General features: G+C 28.9%; 1 long non-coding RNA gene across 3 annotated transcripts; it reads right to left on the bottom strand.

Moving 5' to 3' along the window:
- Positions 1-2,122: 2,122 nt before the first annotated feature.
- LOC111031875 lies at positions 2,123-5,690 on the bottom strand. 3 transcript variants are annotated; one of them, XR_002604250.1, is made up of 3 exons: positions 4,885-5,672; positions 3,649-3,818; positions 2,123-2,427 (listed from the first exon to the last, which is right to left on the bottom strand). It is a non-coding gene; the product is annotated as an uncharacterized LOC111031875 (long non-coding RNA). The 3 variants fall into 3 exon arrangements; XR_002604251.1 differs by lacking the exon at positions 2,123-2,427 and having other exon boundaries at positions 3,598-3,818; positions 4,307-5,690; XR_002604249.1 differs by lacking the exon at positions 2,123-2,427 and having other exon boundaries at positions 3,598-3,818; positions 4,885-5,674.
- Between the last annotated feature and the right edge of the window lie 6,522 nt (positions 5,691-12,212).

Raw genomic sequence — 12,212 nt, 5'->3', positions numbered from 1 at the left:
TTGGTGCCGATTCGCAACTGCAGCTCATCTGCGTTATGTGACTCGGACGACGACGATTCTTCGGACGAAGACGAATGTCGGCACAGATCTTCGGATGTGCGTTTACCAGAAAAGACAACTGCAGAAATAGTTGCAGTAAGTACGCTCAATTATTTCAGCGTGAAAAAAGACTGCCCAGACAAACGGCAAACTGACGAGAACACTGATCCAAATTTAACATCGCGCCTCTGGTCAGAGTTCGATGAGCGAATGAACGCGTCATTTAGTTCGGAAACGCAGTCTGAGTTTCTGTGGTCATTGGATTTGGAGGAACAGTGGCCATCGGACAGGGAGTCTATTTCAGAATCGGACCAAAGTCTGAGACCTGAAATACTCCCTTCGGACTGGGAAGCTAATTCAGAGTCGTACCAGAGTCTGAGACCTGAAACACCCCCTTCGGACTTATCATCAATACACGTTGAGAAAGTGTGGCCATCGGACTCATCATTGAACTCGGGGGTAAAGTGGCCAACCGACGATGAACAATCTCTGCCATCTAACTTAGAGCAGACTTTGAATTTGGGACGTTGCTCAGCATCGCATTCGGAGCTTAAGTTTGCCTGCACGATTGATGAAAAATTGGTGCCGCCAAACATAGAAAATCAGACAATGCCATCGATGTCAGAACTCTCTTCAACCTTGCATTCGGAGCTTAAGTACGAATCGGACGATAGACAACTGCAGCCCCTAACTGTAGAGCAGACATTGCCAACAGAATCGGCGCCAAAGACGGAATTGCACTCGGAGCTGATGTCATCAAAAAGCAGCAAAAGGCAATTAGGCCCATCAGATTTTAGCCAGATGTGGCTGTCAGACTCTGACCTAAGATCGGCCTCGTACTCTGATTTAGCGGGGTCAGTGAATGAAGATAAATTGTGCCCTTCAGAGTTAAATCAAAAGTGGCCGTCAGGTACATCGCTCTCGGAGCCAATTATGTCCGATGTGGAAGATGATAAAACCTTTTCAATTGCTGAAGAGGAAATCTTGCCATTTGATGATGAAGAAAATATTGTGCCATTGGAGGAAGAGGAAGAGATAAACGTGATAAGTATTGATGAGGATGAAATAGAAGCAACGGAAAAACAGCCTGCACCTATACGTAGGTCATTCCTGTCCGCACTAGGTAGGCGAGTCCTGAGTGCCGGAAGGATACTGTTTTGCTGCGGTGGCTGTGGACGTAACCGTAAACAATTACCGACTAAATGGAAATATGTTCCCCGTGCGTCGCGAGTCCGTGAATGAGTAAGTCATACGCGATTACATGTTTTCAGCCAGCACTCCATGGTGGCTATTTAAATACCTGCCACGCAGCAGTGTAACTGGCACCTGAAAAATTCTTTTCAACATTTGATCTAACCTTTCCATGATTATCTATATAATATTTTTAAAAAACTAAAAAAACTATATTGCACAATGTTTAAAATAATTACTTTTTTTGTTTATTCGCATATTAAACTATATGAAAAAAAAAATATTTCATTTTAATGTTATTAATTCATAAGGAAGTGAGAATATATTGTAAAAATGCTTTGGATGTTTATTAAAACATCACCAGATTGTTTCTGCCACACCTATCTCTAATGGCTAATCATTATTCATTAGCCACTAGTATGTTCATTAATAATTAGATTGGTCATAATTTATAACATCTTCATGACCAAGATATAAGTCTATGATAACATTATTAACATGACACACCTATTTGATGATTTAGAACTGTTTTACAATGTTCAGTGTAAAATAACAGTAACTGTTATTTTGTCAGTACCTAACAAACAAGTTAGCATCACTCTGTAGATGAAAATAATACATACATCAGATTAACAAAGTCACTCCAACAATACTATCAACGTCCCCCTCGATAAAAAACACTATATTTCTCACAAAAAACACATATTACAGTGCAATTTGAATCATAATAATATGTATGTATGATATATCTTACTCATTTATTATTAAATTACTTTAATATTTACTTTGCGTAATTAATTATTAAACGTTGCATTTTTTTTCAATAAAAATAACAATGTGATAATACACAACTCACAAGTCAAATAATTTATGAGAAATCAGAACATCACCATTACCATTAAAAGGCTATTCTTTACTACCATAAGCAAAAAAAAATTAACTATTTCCATGAAATAAAGTCACAGTTCACAATTTAATGAAATAATTCAAGTATATCTTTACCAATCTAAATTCAATTTGCGGTTGTACTATTAAAAAAAAAATTATACCAATACTAATTAGAATAATACTATATTTCAATAAGTAAAATGTTTAGTTTAATATTTGGATCAACTGATTGCTAAATCCACAGCGAGCAACTTGTTTATTGCCTATAATAAATTCCAAAACATCAGATTATGTGTAAGTAATTTGAGCCTGAAACAAAATAAAAATTAAACCCAAACTTTAAAAATATAAATTGAAGATGCAGGTATAGTTAATAATTGTATTTGGCCGAGGGGGTAATTGCAGTAAGTTAACAGAATAAACTGTTCAAATATAAAGAAATTTATAACAAAAAAAGTAATCCCTTGTGGGACTCTTGGCAGATGTGAAACAACAAAATTGATGGTTATAATGGAAAAAATAAGAAAAAAAATTAATTGAAGAAAAATATTCAGTTTGTTTTAAGGAAGTAGGCATATTGTTTGTATTATTCTTACTATAAATTATAATATGTTTAGAATATAAATAGAAGACAAATAAATATTTTTAATATAATTGTTGTTCAAGGAATTTTGTCATAAGGATTGAAGCGTTGTTTGCAGAACTACAAAATATTACTTATACTATTATTATTATTTTTTTTTTTCATGTAAATTACTGCCATTGGTTACAAATGTGTTATTATTGTGCATAGTGCAGTTAATAGTCACATTGCTTCACAAGTAAGTTTTTAAAAATCACTTTTTGGTATTATTTCTAAGATTTCTTTATCTTATAGATCTTCAGTAAGTCTGGCTGATGGGATTGTACTTTTTAAGAACAAGAATTATTCAGGATTTTATGAAAGTGAAGAAACCGTATAATTTACATTAATTACTATTTTTGATGCTCTTAATAAACAATTAAGTGCGGAATGAATTAAAAAATAATAGATTGTATAGGGAAGTATTTAGATATTAATTATTCTATGATATTGTATTTAATTCTAGTTGGATAAATGCTTCTTTAAGTTTTATATTTAACTATTAACACAATTTTCTAAATTATTAAACAAAATAAATAATATTTTTATACTTTTGTAATGCACATTATAATTTTGTAGGTTTATTGTATTATAATATTTATTTATGTAGTATATTTACATTTTTGGGGGAAATTGTATTGTCAAATGGTCGGACAACTGGGAAAATAATTTAAATAATAATATAATAAAGAAAGACAAATGTTTGATACAACAAACAGCAGAAGATCTAAGAGTAATTCTGAAGTCAACAATATATTTAGTCAATTATCTTCTTAATGACTGTGGTTTTGTTTATGTTTTAACCAGTTAATTAAATCAAGATCGTTTAGAGGTAAATAATTAAAAATATTTAGAAATATGTGTAGAATTCTCATATATTAATAAACCTAACTATGAAATTATATTACATTCATTCCAGAGGTTCTTTGGTATTATAAAACTAGTTTCAGAAGCTAATGACCATCCATTGACTGCAACTTTCTTGCAACTATACCATATGTTTCTATGTAGTATTCAATTTTCATACCACTTAAAATGGGTAATTGTAGTATATTGGAAGGTAGCAAATGTTTTACACCTGAAAAGAAGAAATATAAAGTTAGAAAAAGTTTAAAAAAATATATAGTTACCTACTCGTTTTTATTTAAATAAAATGTCATAGTTAACACCATAAGTGATTTAAAAAGTATAATGAACTATCTAAAAGGTACAAATGTAAGACAGAAAAAAGTTAAAAATTGATGTTATTGTTAAAGAGGGTTATTATACTTTAGATGATATGTTAAAGATCAAGTTATAGTAATTTTGATTCAACAGTATTTGAATGTATAGTTTATTTCTTAGCTGGGTACCTAAATCAAATTAATTGTTAATTGAATAGTATTACATGTTTTTATATTATTATATTCAGTATAGTTTTTATTTGTGTTATAGGTATATAACAAAGAGACAATTAAAACAAACTAAATGTAAAGATGTAAGTCCAGCTTGTAAGTTTCTAAGGGTAATTCATCTAATTCAGCAGTAGATTTAGTCAATTTGAAAACTAGAGGATTTTTAACTCACATAAATCAAAATGTGTTCAAATTATACATGCAGGCTCATCAAATTCATTTGATGACACATTTGAAGAATTCTTCTGCACCGAGAATTGAAAGTTGTGTTTTATATGTGTAGATCATAAAACTAAAGTTTTAACGGATATATATGTGTAATATATATTCTAAACCATTAGTAACATAAGTAAATATTATTATTCATAAATTATAAAATAGAACCTACAAACACTTATAAATATATTTATTTTTATTATTTTTTCTGTTTGACTGAAATATTTAAAATTTAAATTGTGTACTTGTGCCTTGTATACTCTTTTTTTCCTGTTTAACCGACAATACCTTGTAGTCTGTTGACTCTTCTGATAAAAAGAAGACTGTTCATCAAATAGAATTTTCTATATACTACATTTTCTTTATAGGTCTATGATTCATCATACCATTCATAACTCATAACTAATAAAATGTTTATGTTTGCTCAAGGTAGTATTCAATGTTAGGTTCAATAATTAATAAGATATAAAACAGGCTTGTGACAACAGGCCTGTTATACAAAAGTGCCACAAATACTCACAAATCAATACTCACATATTATGACTGTGTTGAGTGGCAGATTCAATCTCATGCAAAATGCACTGGGGAATGTTAACTGGGTATTAGAGCTTAATTAATAAAATACAAAGTGCGGGCCCATAGGCGTGCAACCATCTAGTTACAGCCACTGACAAATAAATAGTCTGCTACTACATTCAAACCACGCACAGGAACAATATAAAATCAACAGAGTTTCTGGTTAACATAAAGGACACCCTAAACTGGGAAAACAAAATTAGTATAAAATATTGGTTGTTGTCTCGAACAATAGTTACCGAACAATGATATACAATTTTCACTGAAACATGGGTTTAAGGAAGACGAAAAAATGACTCCATACAGTTGCTTTTGATAGAAACAAATAAACATTATGCAGCGACGAAGGTGCTTTGATGACAACCAAAAAACCAGTTTCAAGCTTGATGTGTGCTAGTCGTTGGAAAGCAACGAGCAAGCAACGAACAAAACTAACATGAACGGCTTTTAGTATGACCTTAAATGCACGAACGATTAAAAGTATAGATTTTATGTATTTTAATCATGGCTTCACGAAACATAAAAAAAATATGAACATTTAGCTGTGATTATGACTATGAGACCATGACTAAATAAATTTATTTAGTCATGTATGAGACTGTGTTACTGCGAGACTTCGAGAGTATTAGAGTATGAGACTATTGATACTATAACATTCATAATAATTATTCATTACACATTTACACGTTATATTTTAATGTGAGTAAAGTTGCCAATATTGTCAGTCGCTCATTATCAGACGGATAACGGCCGAGCCGTTATCACACCACAACAGTGAAACCACAATATCAGCGGATTAAAGGGGACGCAAGAAAAACAAAAAGAACCTGGCGCGAACAAATAATACCACAGAATAGATTAAATACATTCGAATTTTTATTTTTTAGTACCTACCTTAAATACTTGCAGACTTGTAGACTACAATACCACCCTAGTACCCTACACACCACAACAGTTTCAGTTAACAGCAAACCTACAATATTTAGTACAGTGTAGCGATTAACAACATCAACGTATCGTAAGCCGTAACATAAGTTATTGTCATAGTCTATAGTTCTTATTCTAATATTCTACTAGACAGGCAGAGTTGTATGGAAATCTGTTGAATGTTTAAAATTTGAATGGCGCTTTTTATTTACTCGTTTACTCAATATGTATGGTAGTGCATGGTAGTAAGGTAAGCTGTATAGATTATATTGTATTTGGTCGTCAAGAGCATGACTAAATAATTAAAAAATTTAGTCGTGGTTAAGAGATTGCTCGTACCTAATGCTGTTGTTATAGGTAAGGTACACAATTCTTGTCTAGCAATATAAGGTCTATGATTGTTATAACCACAAATTATCAATTATTATCATATTATACTATAATTTAAGTACCTATAGGTATACTATTCTATGCATAATTTTGAAAATAGGGCAACTTCAAGAAAATAATAATTATTTATTTAAGTTAGTTAAGTTAAGTGAACGTTAGTTATAAGTTATAATACCTAGTTAATACATGCATTTATCAGAAAATTTTTTTAAGTAATATAGAGGGAAATATTGTAAGGTAGGTTAACCTAACTCGGTTAAAAAGAATTTAATTTTTTTTTTTTTTAACATCACCCAGGCGACAATTGGTGTATCGTTCGTCTTGCAACTTTCAATTTTTTTGATTAAAACAAAATATTTTGTTAAAAATGAATCTTACTATTCTTTCTTATTCCACACTAGCTGTAGTGGTTTAAAAAATAATTACACTTTCATTTCAACTTTTTATATTAAATCATAACATGTGTATATTTGTTTTTATTTAAAATGAGTGTGTACTTATATACTTATACTCATAACATTTGTATTAAACAAAAAAGTAACACGTTGAATTATTAATAATAAATAGATATGTATAAGTGTAAGTATAAACTTATTGTTTTTTTTTTCAAATGGATTGGAATAATTTAATAACTAATAGTTATTACTAAATGAATACCTTAGCTAGTTAAGTTAGGTACCTTGTACCTATTAAGTAAAATGGAAATTAAACAACTATAGTTACTAAAGTAAAAAAAAATTAATTTTTTAATGTCTACTTTTGCGATTTCGTGACTATTTGTTGGAAAATCATAACGCTGCAGCACTTCAGCACTCGTCAAAAGAATACATTTGGTGCGTTTGAAGTATAAAAAAGAAAATATGGCCACATTGGACATGATATCTGCATGGTATATTTATAGACTAGGTACAAACAATATAAGTATTATAGATTTATCACATATAATATTACATTATTACGTCATCTCGGTGATCATTGTTTACATATTTGTATACTTCCTAACATATACAGTGGCTTGATCTCAGAACGTAAAAAAATACAAAACCTTCAAGATTTAAATTGTTGACTAATGACTATGTATATGAATAATTCATAATATGTATTACATAATATTTACCTATACCACAGAGCTATAATTGTATTACAGTCGTCTCTCGATAATTCGAAGTTGACGGGACTGTTGAAAAACTTCGAATTACCAAGAATTCGAATTGTTGAGTAGTTCAAAATAACGAGAGGGCATAAAACAATTCAAATTACACTCTTAAGAAAACAATTTTGTTTTTTATTATTGTACATATTAATTATTTCAGTAAATTAGGTAGTACGTATTAGAGTTATTTATTGTTTTTTAATTTAAAATTAACTATATAATAATTATTCTATGTAAATTAAATGATTATTATAGAAGATTATTTTTTTTTGAAGAAATCTGTAATGGTTTTCTGCTTCATCGAATTTAGTTTCATTTTACAATAGTATTTTCTATAGTAAATAAAGCATCAAAAACCTCAGCAGTGAGTCAGAGTTCTGACTGGAGCAAAATGTTTCTTAATTTTTCCAAGGATGAACTGGCTTCTTTTTTAGTCACAAGAGGTAGAGGACTTGTGTCCTCCTGTGAATAATAATTCTATAGTTATCGAAAATTAAAAGCTGAATTTCTACATGATTGTATAGTAAATTATTAACAAAAAAATTATAAGAATACAGATAAAATACATTTGGTGAATATACTTCGAATTGCCGAGCGTTTAACGAATTATACTTCGAATTGTCACGTGTTAGTGGCCAGTTTTCCCATTATTTAATTTCGAATTACCGAGTGTACTTAAATGCATTGTTTTTATTCGAATTACCGCGTGATTTTCAAAGGACCGAGTATTTATTTCGAATTATTGAAGGTTTGAATTATCGAGAGTCGACTGTATATATATATAACTAAACTGAATTCATTTTTACTGGGAAAAAAATAAATCATTATAAAACTATTTTCCCTGAACAAATTGTGTGATGTGCTGCGAAAAACAATTTATGAGGCTGAATACTATATTTTTATTTTTATTTCGTCAAATTGTGTTCGGGACGAATAACAACATCGGACGCTATTTTACAAATTTATCGTAACACAGTTCAACGAATATTGTTATAGATCCCACGCGAGTACCTATAGCAAGCTGTCTGACGTCGGACAGGTATACACACTACACTCACGTTAAAAAAAAATACATGCCTAATATATATATATATTATAATATGTATATTATATTAATGATGCTTAAAATAATAATCATAATACAAAATATATACTCACGTTAAACCGATTAAAGAATTATAATGTTTACCACTCTACGAATTGTTATTAATTAAATATTCGTAAAATACTTCGAAACCGCACGCGCGCCTGATTTTGAGTTGCTGTGAAAAAAAATAATATTAATTATAACTAATATATAAATTCTTTTGTTATAATAATATGACGCTAGTAGTTTTAACCCACTGAATTCGTCGATGTCTGTTTAACACATTTTAATAAACAAAGAACCCACCAAAAATATTCAATCTAACTTAACAATCAAGTTACATTATAATTTATATTACCATATTAAATATACCTATATTAAATTGAAAAGTGCATAGGTAATTTAGGAGCGCCAGGCAATAGTGTACCCAAGTTTCAGTTGTAAGGTGGGTCGAAGAAGGGGTAACAATGTAACATGAAGGGCAGATGCGCATCAACAATATTATAGTACCTATGAAGTATATTTAAAGTATCTACTAAATAAATAATAATTAAAAGTTTCTTATTAATCTTACATATTATATTATAATTTATAATATTCATATTTCAAATCTCTACTCTTTTCTGCTGACTTCTGATGTGATGTTTGTGTAAAAGCATCTATTGGTTTTAAAAATGAATCAATCATCTTAATCATTATAGAAAACAGACACTAAATTACAAAAATTAAAAAACAAATTTTATGAATTTTAAAATAGTTTTAATGAATTATAAAATGACCTATACATTTTTGTACCGATCTTAGCCTATGTTAAAATATAGCTTGTACAATTTTACTCAAAGTTCATAGTAGGTATTCGATATATGCGTTAAATTTTTTATTGTAATATGAGTTGAAATGGTCATGTAATATGTAATCATAACTAGTTATGCGTTTATGCACTCTAAATTTATAAGTCATAAATGCCATATTATTTTGTTAATACACAGTATAAGATCTATTTATCTAGCGGTAAATCAATCATTTTGTTAGCATGGTTTATTAGGGCTGGGTGGTTTCACTGAAAATGCACCCTCTGTAATTACAGCAGAAACAAATTATTCATACCTTTCTACGTAAAAGAGAATTAGAAGGCTCCTTCTATCTTAATTAAAACATTTTAAATATTCTTTCAGTGAAAATTTTGAGCATAAAAATATTAACGACCTATGTGGTTAGTAAGACTGTGACTGAGTCGTTCATACGCAAATTGACAAATTATAAAGAAAAGGAAACAGCTGAGATCATGATATTATGATCTAATAACATGTTAAGGTATTAAAGTCTCCATTCTGAAATGGATTCTTGAAACTTATGGGTAAAATTTAAGTCCTAACCTGAATTTATACTTTTTTTTATCTTTTATTTATTTGCCTATTCTCCTTACGTTTAGCAAATTGTTCTTTTCTTTATTTTTTTTTCGTAAATAACTATTATCCATTGTTAATAATTGTATTTAGAGTACTTACTTTGTGACTCAGTGCCTCCGCCACATGCCTAGTTTAAGGGAGGTATTTATAATTTCACTCCTGTGTATAACTTGTATTAGTTGTATTTATGTACACTCATGCAGAAATAAAATAAAACCATATTCATATCAATTATTGTGACAGAAAGTTCATTTCATACATTTCGATTGTCATAATATTTAATTATTATAGAAAAAAGATTGCTTACCATTGGAATAAAAAAAATTAAATTAACAAATAATTTAATAGCTATAAAGCCAGTGAAGTTTTTTTTTCATTATTTTATAAAGTTTTAAAATATATTTTATACTAATTTATAACCAATTAATAAAAGGTACCTTTTTGGTTATTTTCTTTAATTTTATAAACAAATATCGTTTGTCCGTTCAATAGCCTAATTTATGAACTATAATTTAATTTTAAAATAACGAACTTAAACATTCCGTTAAGTGTATTTTGTACTTTATCATATTGAAATGCAATTAAAATATGAGTTTATTTTTTTATCACCTAAATGTTGAAATTGTATTATACATTTTTAAATTGCTTCTAGATTTTTTTAATTTTCGAAGATGTAGGTATTCATATTACATAGTATTGTAAAGACGTAAAGTATTAAGTATTAGAGTAAATATATTTGAATACTTCGATTGTATTTGTAATACTTTTCAAACACTTTTCAAATGAAGTGTTTGGAAACTGGAAAGTTTTTTAAATACTTTCTTGTTTGTATTTGAAAATCAAATGCTTTTATGTAAATATTTTTTAAAATTCAACAGAATTATTTGTCATATTTTTGATTATTTTTGATAATCATTGTTTACATTGTTTTATTTATAATAAAAATCAAATTATTATTGTCTATTGTTTAATTCGTATTATTTAGTATTTTAGATTTAATACATAACACATTTTTGTTTATTTTAGTTTTTCAGTATAAAATGAAGTGGATAATTCAAAGTTCTATTGATACTTAAAATAAATGTGACAATATAACTGTAAAATAGTAATATTATTAATGACGAAATTTTTTTTTTTTTCTTAAACCTACCTGTACAATTAAATAAGTAAAATTGAAAGAGTATTTGAAACGTACAACTTATTTAAACTTTAAAGACATGTCAAGTTTTCATATTTGTTCTTCCTTCTCAAATAATTTGTTTTGAAAATGTATGGATTTATACCTATATTTAAATACAATTTTAAAAGTATTTTTATACAAGACAAATATTATATATTACTTACAACCCACAAGCGGGGTTTCAATATACTTTTGTTTAAGTATGTATATTAAAAGACGAGAGTATTATTAAATGTGTTTTTAGATTGTTAATCAACACTTATAAAACATTGTTTATAAGTTTATGACAATCCCTTAAAATAATATGCAACCTCCCGGACCGAAAATCTTCAGTTCTAAACTTTCACTCCTATTTGATCGTTTTGATTGGTCAATTTCAATAAAAATTCATCACAACTATCGAACTATAATAATACTAATTTCTACATGTATCTAAAACTAACGTGTTGTAGTCATATGTTCAGGAAATATTGTTCGATCCGTCTGATTTCAAAATAGAACTGTATCTGACTAGTAATTATAAGAAAACACTATTAAGTATTCAATATCACAACATAATAATATGCAGACATACTAAAATAAAATTAAGGACGTCGGATAGTCAATAGACTATAAATAATGTAATACCTATACGTTAGACATGAGTCAAACGACTGTACGAGTCTAACACACGGATACTTATTAGTTATTACTAATTAGCAAAAAGAAAATTCAGCAAAAATTAGCGACAATAGCTTTATGAAATATAGTTACTAAGGTACTAATATAAAGAACATTGTACCTACCTCCATATATGAATAACCGCGAGAGCTATGAACGCTCTCTCGTAATATTCTGTTCAGTGGATTGTAAATCGGACGTACGTGCGTTCACGTGCGTGGTGCCCTCTTCTCCCGATATCTGATATCTGTCAACTATAACGTGCATGTAGATTGTAGGTATATCGCACACTTAGTCGTGTACCTATAAGTAGGTATTATGTATTATACTGTATACGGGGTGATCTGTATAACCGGCTACAGAAATTTTCTAAGTAATTAAAAGTAGGTAATTCTAAAAAGTTCTAAGAATTTCTAAGTGAGTAATTTCTGAAATGTTTGAAAATAAAATTAGAACAAAGGGTTTAAACTCTACATTTTT

The sequence above is a fragment of the Myzus persicae genome, unplaced genomic scaffold (assembly GCF_001856785.1).
Source record: "Myzus persicae strain clone G006 unplaced genomic scaffold, MPER_G0061.0, whole genome shotgun sequence".
Classification (NCBI taxonomy): domain Eukaryota; kingdom Metazoa; phylum Arthropoda; class Insecta; order Hemiptera; family Aphididae; genus Myzus; species Myzus persicae.
Note: the sequence above shows the minus strand (reverse complement) of the source record. Positions and strands in the feature narration are given on the sequence as shown.